This window comes from Astyanax mexicanus, chromosome 6 (assembly GCF_023375975.1).
Source record: "Astyanax mexicanus isolate ESR-SI-001 chromosome 6, AstMex3_surface, whole genome shotgun sequence".
In the NCBI taxonomy this organism is placed as follows: Eukaryota; Metazoa; Chordata; class Actinopteri; order Characiformes; family Acestrorhamphidae; genus Astyanax; species Astyanax mexicanus.
This window is the reverse complement of record NC_064413.1, coordinates 22279299-22289348: the sequence shown is the minus strand read 5'-3', so window position 1 is coordinate 22289348 and position 10050 is coordinate 22279299. Positions and strand designations below refer to the sequence as shown.

Sequence of the window (10050 nt, the reverse complement as noted above, 5' to 3'; positions counted from 1 at the left end):
GCGGGTGCTTACAAGCACTGATCTGAACAGATGACAACAGTCTGCACAGACTTTCTGCCAAGTAAAGCAGTCGGTTTCCTGCTTTCCACACCCAATCGGACTATCCTAATCCTGTGACCTAAAAGTGGGGACAGAATGTGGTCCAGATGGAGAGGTTAATAGAAGTACCGAACTCTAAGACTGAACTCCAAATCTGTGCAGCTTAGAGAATTACAGCGATTGCTGTAGTCATGTACTACTGCAGTGGGGAACAAATACTAGTAAGGAATAGTAACAATGTCTTTTATAGTTCCACCTTCAGTAGGAGACCTGCAGACCGCCAGCATGCTTCTGAAAGCCAGTGAAAAAACATATGGACTAGCAGTTTGGAGAAGCAACAGTGCCAGGACTACAGGGTTTTCTCCACCTGTTCACTAACCTCTGCTCTTCTCTCCCTCACTCTGCTCTGGCCTCGCTCCTCTGTCTGGAACCCCTGGGGCTACAATGATTTGGCCCTGCCATCCTGTTATCATAACTCCTACGATTCTGTCACAGGGAATGGAAGATGCAATTTGATCCCTCAGGGGGAGACAGACTGAGGCATCCTTTTCATTTTATAAAGTGCTGACCCAAATTTAATACACGCTCGAGACAGAGCGGCCGACAATTTCATCTTCAACTCCTGCTAGCAGGAGAAATCTCCAGAGTCTGCACTCCAAAGGACTCCCCAAGTTGCCAGTTATTTCATTGTAGGTGTTTGTTTACATGGTTCCTCCCACTGCAGGATAGTTTTACTGTCTGGAATAGGTGAATGTGGGCCAGTGGAACACAGTGGTTTTTCTCTCTCTCTTTCTCTCTATCTTTCTATAAAATTTTTTTGACAAAATTGAAAACCTCTGGAATATAATCAAGAGATTAGAGATAGATGATGATCACAGCCATGAAACCAAACTGAACTGCTTAAATGTTTGGCACAAGAAAAAGCATTAAGTTTTCTAAAAGCAGTGTGTAAGACTGGTGGAGAAGAACATGCCAAGATACATGAATACTGTAATTAAACACCAGGGTTATTCCACCAAATATTGACTTCTGAAACTTTATTAAAATGAACTTGTTTTTATTGAAACCTTTGCATATTTGTTGTTATTTCAGCCATTTCTCATTTTTCTGCAAATGAATGCTCTATATGACAATATTTGTGTTTGGAATTTGTGAGAAATATCTGTCATTTACAGAATAAAACTAATTATTCAAATATGTATATATAAATAGCAAAATCAGAGAAACTGATTTAGAAACTAAAGTGTATTTCAGAGCTATATATATATATATATATATATATATATATATATATATATATATATATATATATATATATATATATATATATATATTGTTCTTGATAACATCTCAGCATTATATTCCAGGTCAGCCATGACTACTCTTGCTGCACATTAATCCTCTCCCCAATATTTGCAGGTAATTACATTTTAGCTCAAAATACAGCAATATTAGCTGGCCATAGAGTTTTAGGATTCTTCTGCTCCCATATTACAGTTCAGTCTTATTTTTTGCTTAAATAATATTAGGGCCATTCCACCGAATGGGTGCCATTTGCTTGTTTTAAATTTTCCAAATTAAACGTATTTTTTTAAAATTCTATTTTCAACTTTAAATCTAATAACACATATATTTAACCCTTTGAACCCTAGCCAGAGTCAGGTCCTTTTTTATAACACAGTAATTATATCAGACAGCCACATGTCATGAGCTCTTTTACTTTAGAAGCCATCCTTCATAAAACATTAATAAATGGCAATATATTGGAAAATATAGTGAAATATATTAAATAATACATTTTCATATGTGGAAAAAAGTGCATAGATTGTTAAATATAGGGCAATACATGGACCATGTATGTCTATATAATGGTAAATAAAAAAAAACATATACTGCAATCTCTAAACTGCTAAACTAATTTTTTTGTTTAGACCAAATACTAATTTTTGTATTCATTTATTAACATCATTTATTAAGTAAATCATTTCACAAAAGAGACAAAATAGTACCATGACCTAAAATACATTCTGAATGTGCCAATAATGGTCCACAGTTACAGACCCAAGACAACAAATACATTTACATTTACATAATCTACAATTACTTTTTAAAGCGGTCATGACAAAGAATTACAAGTTAGTACATTTTGGTTTTTTTTGCCCAGATGCTACATATATTATATAGACCTAGCCCAAAATCTTACATTTGTCGCAGACATTTGAAGGAAAGGGTATGAATTGAAAAACTACTGCTAACTACTAGCTACTACTAACTACATTTAGATGTATTCCACTTATATAGTCAATTCATTTTAAGTTTTTTTTTCATTCATTTTGTTTATAAGAATATTATTACATTATAATTTTTTAAATAGTTTACTAATAATGGATTCGATTTTTTAAATCGAATTTTCTTTTAAAATAATTGCAAGAATAAAATCATTTGCTATGGTCAGTGTCAGTGAACCACCACATACAATAGTTCCTGTGTTCTCTCTCTCTCAGTTGTAACCTGCTAAAAAAAAAACCCTGGCTCTCCTTAGATCGTAAGTGTTACATTTTCATTTTCAAAGGGTGAACTAAAATTTATCCGTGATTTTCAGACAAGCCAAATTTGGCAGTAAAACCGCAAACCTGGCAACTCTGTGGAGAAGTGATCTGTGATTGGACTCTAAGAGCAGAAGATTTAGACAAACAAGTATCTGTCAGTTACAGCGTGATAGGGAAGGACTATTCTTTGGATGTTGTTTCAGGGGGAAAGAAGCTAAAATTGGCTCTCAGTTTGAATGACAGGCCCGTAGCCAGCATTGTGATGGGGGGGATCTTTTTCCCCCAAAAGTGGACTTCATTTGGCTCTCTACCCCAATGCCCCCTAAATACACGAGCACACTTCAAACCTTTTAATTTAGTCATATTTTATTCATTATAAGTTTGTTGTGAATCTGTTGTTGCTGTCCTTATTTGTTCATCTGTTGCTCCCCACTGTTAACATAAATTTGATATAAATGTAAGTGTTACTCAAACTTCCTACATCTGTGATGTGACTTCATTGTCTGTCTCTGTTGCTCACCTCAGTTGTCTGTTGCTTTGTTCCATTGTCTCTGTTGCTGCCCTTCATTGTCTGTCTCCAGTGTTGGGAAGTAACGGATTACATGTAACGGCGTTACGTAATCAGATTACAAATTATAAGTAACTGTAATCCGTTACAGTTACTGCTTCAGTAAGTGGTAATCAGATTACAGTTACTCTGCTAAAATAAAAGGATTACATTGCGGTACTTTCCTATTTTTGCTCTTCCAACATTGACAAAACGCAGATAACATTTTGGTGTGAAATCGCTCTAATATGACAGGGAACTGTCTGTCCCTCCTCCCGTCTCGCTGCACACACACACAGGGAGGAGGGGCAGACAGCGGCTCCGCACACACAACGAGACGAAATTAACTGACATTTTGGTCAACAAATAAAAACGAGACGAAAATGTTTGGCAGGGACGAAATCCAATCAGAACTGATTTAGTTCTGTGAAAGGTACGGACCAGTTAGGAAGAGATCCAATCACTGCTACTTTAGCGAAGGTGGAGCGCCGCGTGCTCAGTTACAAACCCGGGAATTAACCTGTCGATACGGAGCTCGACTGGAAGTTAACTCCACAGTGTTCAGCAGGGAGAGAGAGAGAGAGAGAGAGAGAGAGAGAGAGAGAGATAGAGAGGGGAGAGGCGATATATTTCTCCTTTGACGTCGCGAAAAACAATATAACGTGTAAACCGCGTGGAGCGACTCCATCTCCGGTAAAAACACCACTAATCTTTCAGCTTCTGCAGACCAGAGTCACACAGATCTCCATGCAGAGATCAGCGTTTTAATACTGATGTTATTTCATGAGCTGATGTGTTTAACTCGGCAGTGCACTAAAACACAGAACTGATACAGAACTCACTCATTAAGATCAGATCATCTGTTTAGTCTCACAGTGGGAAAGATATAGCTAGTGTTAAAGCAGGAACAGGTCAGAAAGAAACTCAATAATATAACCAAAATAAAATAAGTGAATTTCCGAACCCAAAAGTCTGTGTAAAGTTCCTTACAGCACTTTTTTCATAAGTTTCTCACTTTAACTCATGAAGTCTCTCAGTACATCCTGAGAGCATCTCTACAGGACAGTGTGTGAAGGTGTGTTTTTGATCTCATTTATAGACTGTAGCTCCAGTAGGTGTGCTGGGTTACTGCTGGAGATAAAACTAGATCATTTAAAAGCTGTTTTTGCATCTACAGCTCTGTTCAAACTATAATTAACTATTCAGTTGTTTTATGACCTGATTTCTAGAGCAAAATTTTAAATGTAAAATATATATAGTCACACACCTAAAATAATAATAATATACATTAAATCATATATAAATATATTTCACATTCAAACATTAACAATATTACTCAAGTGGTTATTAAACGTTTCATTTCGTATAAGTGTAGAGTTAATAATTCAAGGGAACTGATGAAAAAGCATTTACACCCTTTACATTTTAGTCGACTAAATTTACTGTAATTTTAGTAGACTATATTCTTATGACATTAAGTCGACTAAAACTAAGCGCTGGAGGGGGTTGGGTGTGTGTCTGGAGTGTCCTGAGGTAAACACAAAGCAAAACACAAGCAGATTTAGACTCTAAACACAGTTCCGTAATCTTTAATTATGTAGCTAACCTAGCTTTAATTTAACTAGCTAAACTAGCTTTAAGTTAACTAGCTAACAAGCTTTAATTTAAATACCTAAAGTAGCTTTAAGTTAACTAGTTAACCTAGCTTTAATTTAACTAGCTAACCTAGCTTTAATTTATCTAGCTAACCTAGCTTTAATTTATCTAGCTAACCTAGCTTTAATTTAACTAGCTAACCTAGCTTTAATTTATCTAGCTAACCTACCTTTAATTTAACTAGTTAACTAGCTAACTTAGCTCTAATTTAAGTAGCTAACCTACCTTTAATTTAAGTAGCTAACCTAGCTTTAGGTTTACTAGCTAACCTAGCTTTTAAACTAGCTTACTAGCTAGTAAACTAGGTAACCTAGCTCTTTAAAGCCTAGCTTTAAAGAGCTACTAAACACTAATCCGTGTTTTTCCAGACCAGCTTAAATTGAATTAAATTTCAAACCTTTCATAACCTTTAAGTTAACTAGTTAGCTAACCTAGCTTCAAGTTTACTAGCTAACCTAGCTTTAAGTTATAAGTTATGGCAAGCTAACCTAGCTTTAAGTTAACTAGCTAATCTAGCTTTAAGTTAACTAACTAACCTAGCTTTAAGTTAACTAGCTAACCTAGCTTTAAGTTATAAGTTATGGCAAGCTAACCTAGCTTTAAGTTAACTAGCTAATCTAGCTTTAAGTTAACTAGCTAACCTAGCTTTAAGTTAACTAGCTAACCTAGCTTTAAGTTATAAGTTATGGCAAGCTAACCTAGCTTTAAGTTAACTAGCTAATCTACCTTTAAGGTAACTAGCTAACCTATCTTTAATTTAACTAGCTAACCTAGCTTTAAGTTAACTAGCTAACCTAGCTTTAATTTAAATATCTAACCTAGCTTTAAAGAGCCACTAAACCCTAATAGTTGTTATAAAGTAATATATATATATATATATATATATATATATATATATATATATATATATATATATATATATATATATATATGGTTAAATATATAGTTAAGCTTATTGTTACATATGAAATTTAATATATTAACATATATGAGTAAATGTATTTCATATATTACATTTTCATAATTTAATATATGAAAAGCGGCAATTTCTCATGTATTTTTAAATATATTGTAATATATTAATTACTATATAACATCATATAGTATTAGTCTATATATATATTGTTTTTTTTATTATTAAATATCTGATATTTTTAAGTCACATATTAATCAGTAGCACATACTGTATCCATAGAAATGATTGAATTGATTATTGGTGAATCTTTCCAATTAACTAGTAAATTGTGAAATTAAATAATTACATATATTGACAGTTAATATATAGGGACATATATTTTCTTTTCCGTTAGGGATATGGCTGCTCAAAAATGTAATCAATGATATCAGAAGGAAGTTGAATTAACGTTTAAATGTATGACTTTTACCGAACGTTATCCGAAATAGTTAAAGAAAATTCACTCAACGTCACACTCAACTTTCTATAGTATGCAGCAGAACACGTGGTCATCCCGCAGCTTTATATGAGTGTTGAACTCCACTACGTGTGATTGGAGGACTCGGGCGTCGATCCCGCTACCTCTCGCATGCTAAACGAGCGCTCTACCATTTGAGCTATTCCCCCATATATCTACGCAATGGACTTCAACACTCATATAAAGCTGCGGGATGGCCACGTGTTGTACTGCATTATATACAGTGTTAAGTATGACGTGACATTGAAGAGGCCAAATTCACACAGCACAGGAAATAGTACGGCCTCAGTGAGCATGCTCCTATTTACAGTATTCACCAGTGATGACATCATCACCTTTAAAGGATTTAACCAATCACAATGGAGATGACACTGTCACTCCTTCAGTACTAACTGACTCTCAAACCTGTATTCATAGAGAGCATGATGACATCACCTTTAGAACACTATTACTCATCAGAGACACGTGAGTAAAAGAGTGTGTGTGTGGCAGAGAGAAAGAGTGTGTGTGTGCGGTGGTAAACGAGAGTTTGTGTGTGACAGTGAGCGAGAGAGTGTGTGTGTGTACGTGACAGAGTGTGTGAGCGTGTGTGTCATGACTTCGTACACTCAACCAATCACACACACATATGTCATATAAGTCATGAGTGACAACAAAATAGGTCCGGACGAGTCCCACTGCAGGGGAGGAGTCCAAGGTGGAGTAGGTGGGTGGAGTTGGTCCAGCCTATTAATTTGTACTAAATTATTACTATATGTAATATAGTAGGGGGGGCTGTCTAACCCCTTCTCTGTGCTCGAATGAAGGGGTTACGCTACTTGCATTGATTGGTTGTGAAACAGAGCGCGCATGCTGGATTAATTAATATAAAGCTAACTATCATGGAAATAAGACAGATATTAGCTGCGGTCCAATCTGAAGGGAGCTGCCCAACTAGGCAGCATTTGCAGGCAGCATAGGCGCGCTCCCGAGAAAAGGACTGTCCCATTCGGAAGGTAGCATGTGCTGCCTACCTGGGCAGCTGCCTTATTTTACCCCAATTCTGAAGACAGCGTGAGATGTATCCTTCACGGCGAAGGCAATCCCATGATGCATTTCACCAGCTCAGAGTTCCAGCGCTCAGATTTAAAAACATGGCGGACGGAGCCGGCCTGCCACGGAGTTTCTGTACAAATGTAAGTAATTCCCGCCTGTATTTCCACTCACCGCTGCGTGGGTTTATCAAACTAGCATATTTTAGACTGTTTTAAGTTGTTTTCCATCGTTGTTTTCGCCTGTACTTCATTTAATGTAAGACCTGACCGGCGGAAGCTACCGTTAGCTTATTGCGCTAATTTACCGGGTAAGCTAACACGCATCTAGCCGACTTACAGAGTACCAAACGCGGCTGCAGCGCTGAGGAAACCCCCGCTAGGAAACAAAGACACCCTGGCCGTCCAGTATAAAAAGTTTGAACTGTTTTAAGTCACTGTTACGTATAACTAAGTGATTTACTGTGTAAATAGTGTAAACGTGTAGAATAACCTGTAATTTAGTGATTTAATGCGTAAACAGTTTAATTGTTAGAGGGAATAACTAGATTTACCTGTAACTGAGTGATTAATTGTGTAAATAGTGGAATTATGAGCGTGTTCTCCATAAACCACTGTTACTAATTCAGATTTATTTTTTCCACAGGGATGAACGTGGGCCGGGGAAGGTGAACGCTGGTCAGACCGGCTGGAGGCAGCGTTAGCTCCCTTTATGAATATATATTTTTTTCTTTGAATGTAATAAAGTTTTCTCTCTTAACATTATTATTTTTGCTTGCTGTGTTTTATAGTCACTATGCTTATTGTAGTATCACATCTCAACTAGTGGGTATGGGTAAATAAATAAATAAAAAGTTTATGAATCATGTGTTTTATGCAACTAAAAGGTAAAGATAAATTAGCTGACTGTGTATGAATGTACTATTGTGTGAAACGTAGCTTAGTTTGATTATTTAGCTCTGATGGCTCATACAAAATATTTATTATATTATGGTTTCATTACTCATGCATTTCTATGAAGCATCTAATCAAAAATAAATTAAATACATAAATAAAACTGACCATACTCTGAGAATTAAGTGAGGAAAAGTGTAGAATTAAAGTAAATCATGAATATTTAAATATATGTAATATTTGGATGAGTAAAAGAGAAATAGCTGCCGCTGCATTGAGATTTATCCCGAGGTAAGTGATCATTAACTTTAGTTATTTATAAACAGCTCACGAGCGCAGCGCGCTAGACGTGATGACGTATGCTGACTCCAGAGCGTGTCCCGAACGCGCTGCCTTATAAGATCCCTTATGGGTGAAAATGCTGCCGAACGAGGGAGCTGCCTTTGAAGGCAATGACTACCTAGGCAGCTCCCTTCAGATTGGACTGCAGCTATTGTGTCATATTATATTAAAAGGCCTTTTTAAAGGGTGTCCTTCAACATGAAACTAAGTAATAGGCTGTCTGACTGGTGAGTTTTTGTGTGTACTTAATGTTTTGGCTGCTCTGGCGTCCTGTAGGCATACAAATGAGAGATCTTTTGTTGAACGCCTGTACTTTATTAAAACAATTAAGCATTGATTGTTGAGTCTATATACTTTTGTGGTTTTTAGCTGTATTTGTGGGCTGTTAATGTGTATTAAGTTCATATAATTCAGTCAACTGAGAATATATAGTTATTGTAGTATTTATCAATGTGTCGGGCGGGCGGGGGGCGTTGATCCCGCTACCTCTCGCATGCTAAACGAGCGCTCTACCATTTGAGCTATTCCCCCATATATCCACGCAATGGACTTCAACACTCATATAAAGCTGCGGGATGGCCACGTGTTTTACTGCATTATATACAACGTTAAGTATGACCTCACACGTGGCGTTTCAGCCTGACAGCTTGTTTGTATTTTCTTGTACCAAACATTATCCGAAATAGTTAAAGAATATTCATTCAACGTTACCCGAGACGTCTTCCTTAACGTTCTACATCATGCAGCAGAACACGTGGTCATCCTACAGCTTTATATGGGTGTTGAACTCCACTACGTGTGATTGGAGGATGCGGGTGTCGATCCCGCTACCTCTCGCATGCTATACGAGCGCTTTACCATTTGAGCTAAGTTGGGGTGCAGCATTTAGGGTATTTTTTAGAGTTTTATCCCTAGGCGTCTTTTGTTTAAAGCCAAGTTAAGGTTTGCTATCTAATTTTTCTCTTCATAGCAGGATCTTGAATCTCCTTGGCAAAATCCCGAATCAGCGGGGCTGTATCCTTAAGCTCGCTGGCTGAATCCTGGATGGCCATGGCTCTATCCTGTAGGGTTTCTCTGTTTCTAATGACAAGGCCGGGAACATTGACTTCTAATGTGCCAAGTGATTGGTACCAGTGCCAGCCAGCAACAACTGCTAGTGTTCCAGGAACGACGAAATGTATGAAGTTTCTGAACATCTTCTGGGTGTAGCTAAAATCAGTGAGCATGATTTTATGAATATTTATAGTATTCACCAGTGATGACATCATCACAGGATTTAACCAATCACAATGGAGATGCCACTGTCACTCCTTCAATACTAACTGACTCTCAAACCTGTATTTATAGGGAGCATGATGACGTCACCTTTAGAACACCTGACCAATAGTAACCCTGATGACATCACCTTTGGAACACTCCACCAACAGTGATGCGATGATATCATCACAAGCATTCTATAGCAGTGCAGTCTACTGTGCAGTCACAGTAAAGCCTAAACACAATAAAAAAAGCCCAATCAAGGGTGATTAATATATCTGTACTCATTAATGGCACTGGGA

General features: G+C 37.0%; 1 long non-coding RNA gene across 1 annotated transcript; it reads left to right on the top strand.

The window, feature by feature from the left end:
* The first annotated feature begins 7112 nt into the window (after nt 1-7112).
* Nucleotides 7113-8020, top strand: LOC125802353 (uncharacterized). Its single transcript, XR_007439394.1, has 2 exons — nt 7113-7399; nt 7902-8020. It is a non-coding gene; the product is annotated as an uncharacterized LOC125802353 (long non-coding RNA).
* Nucleotides 8021-10050: the final 2030 nt, after the last annotated feature.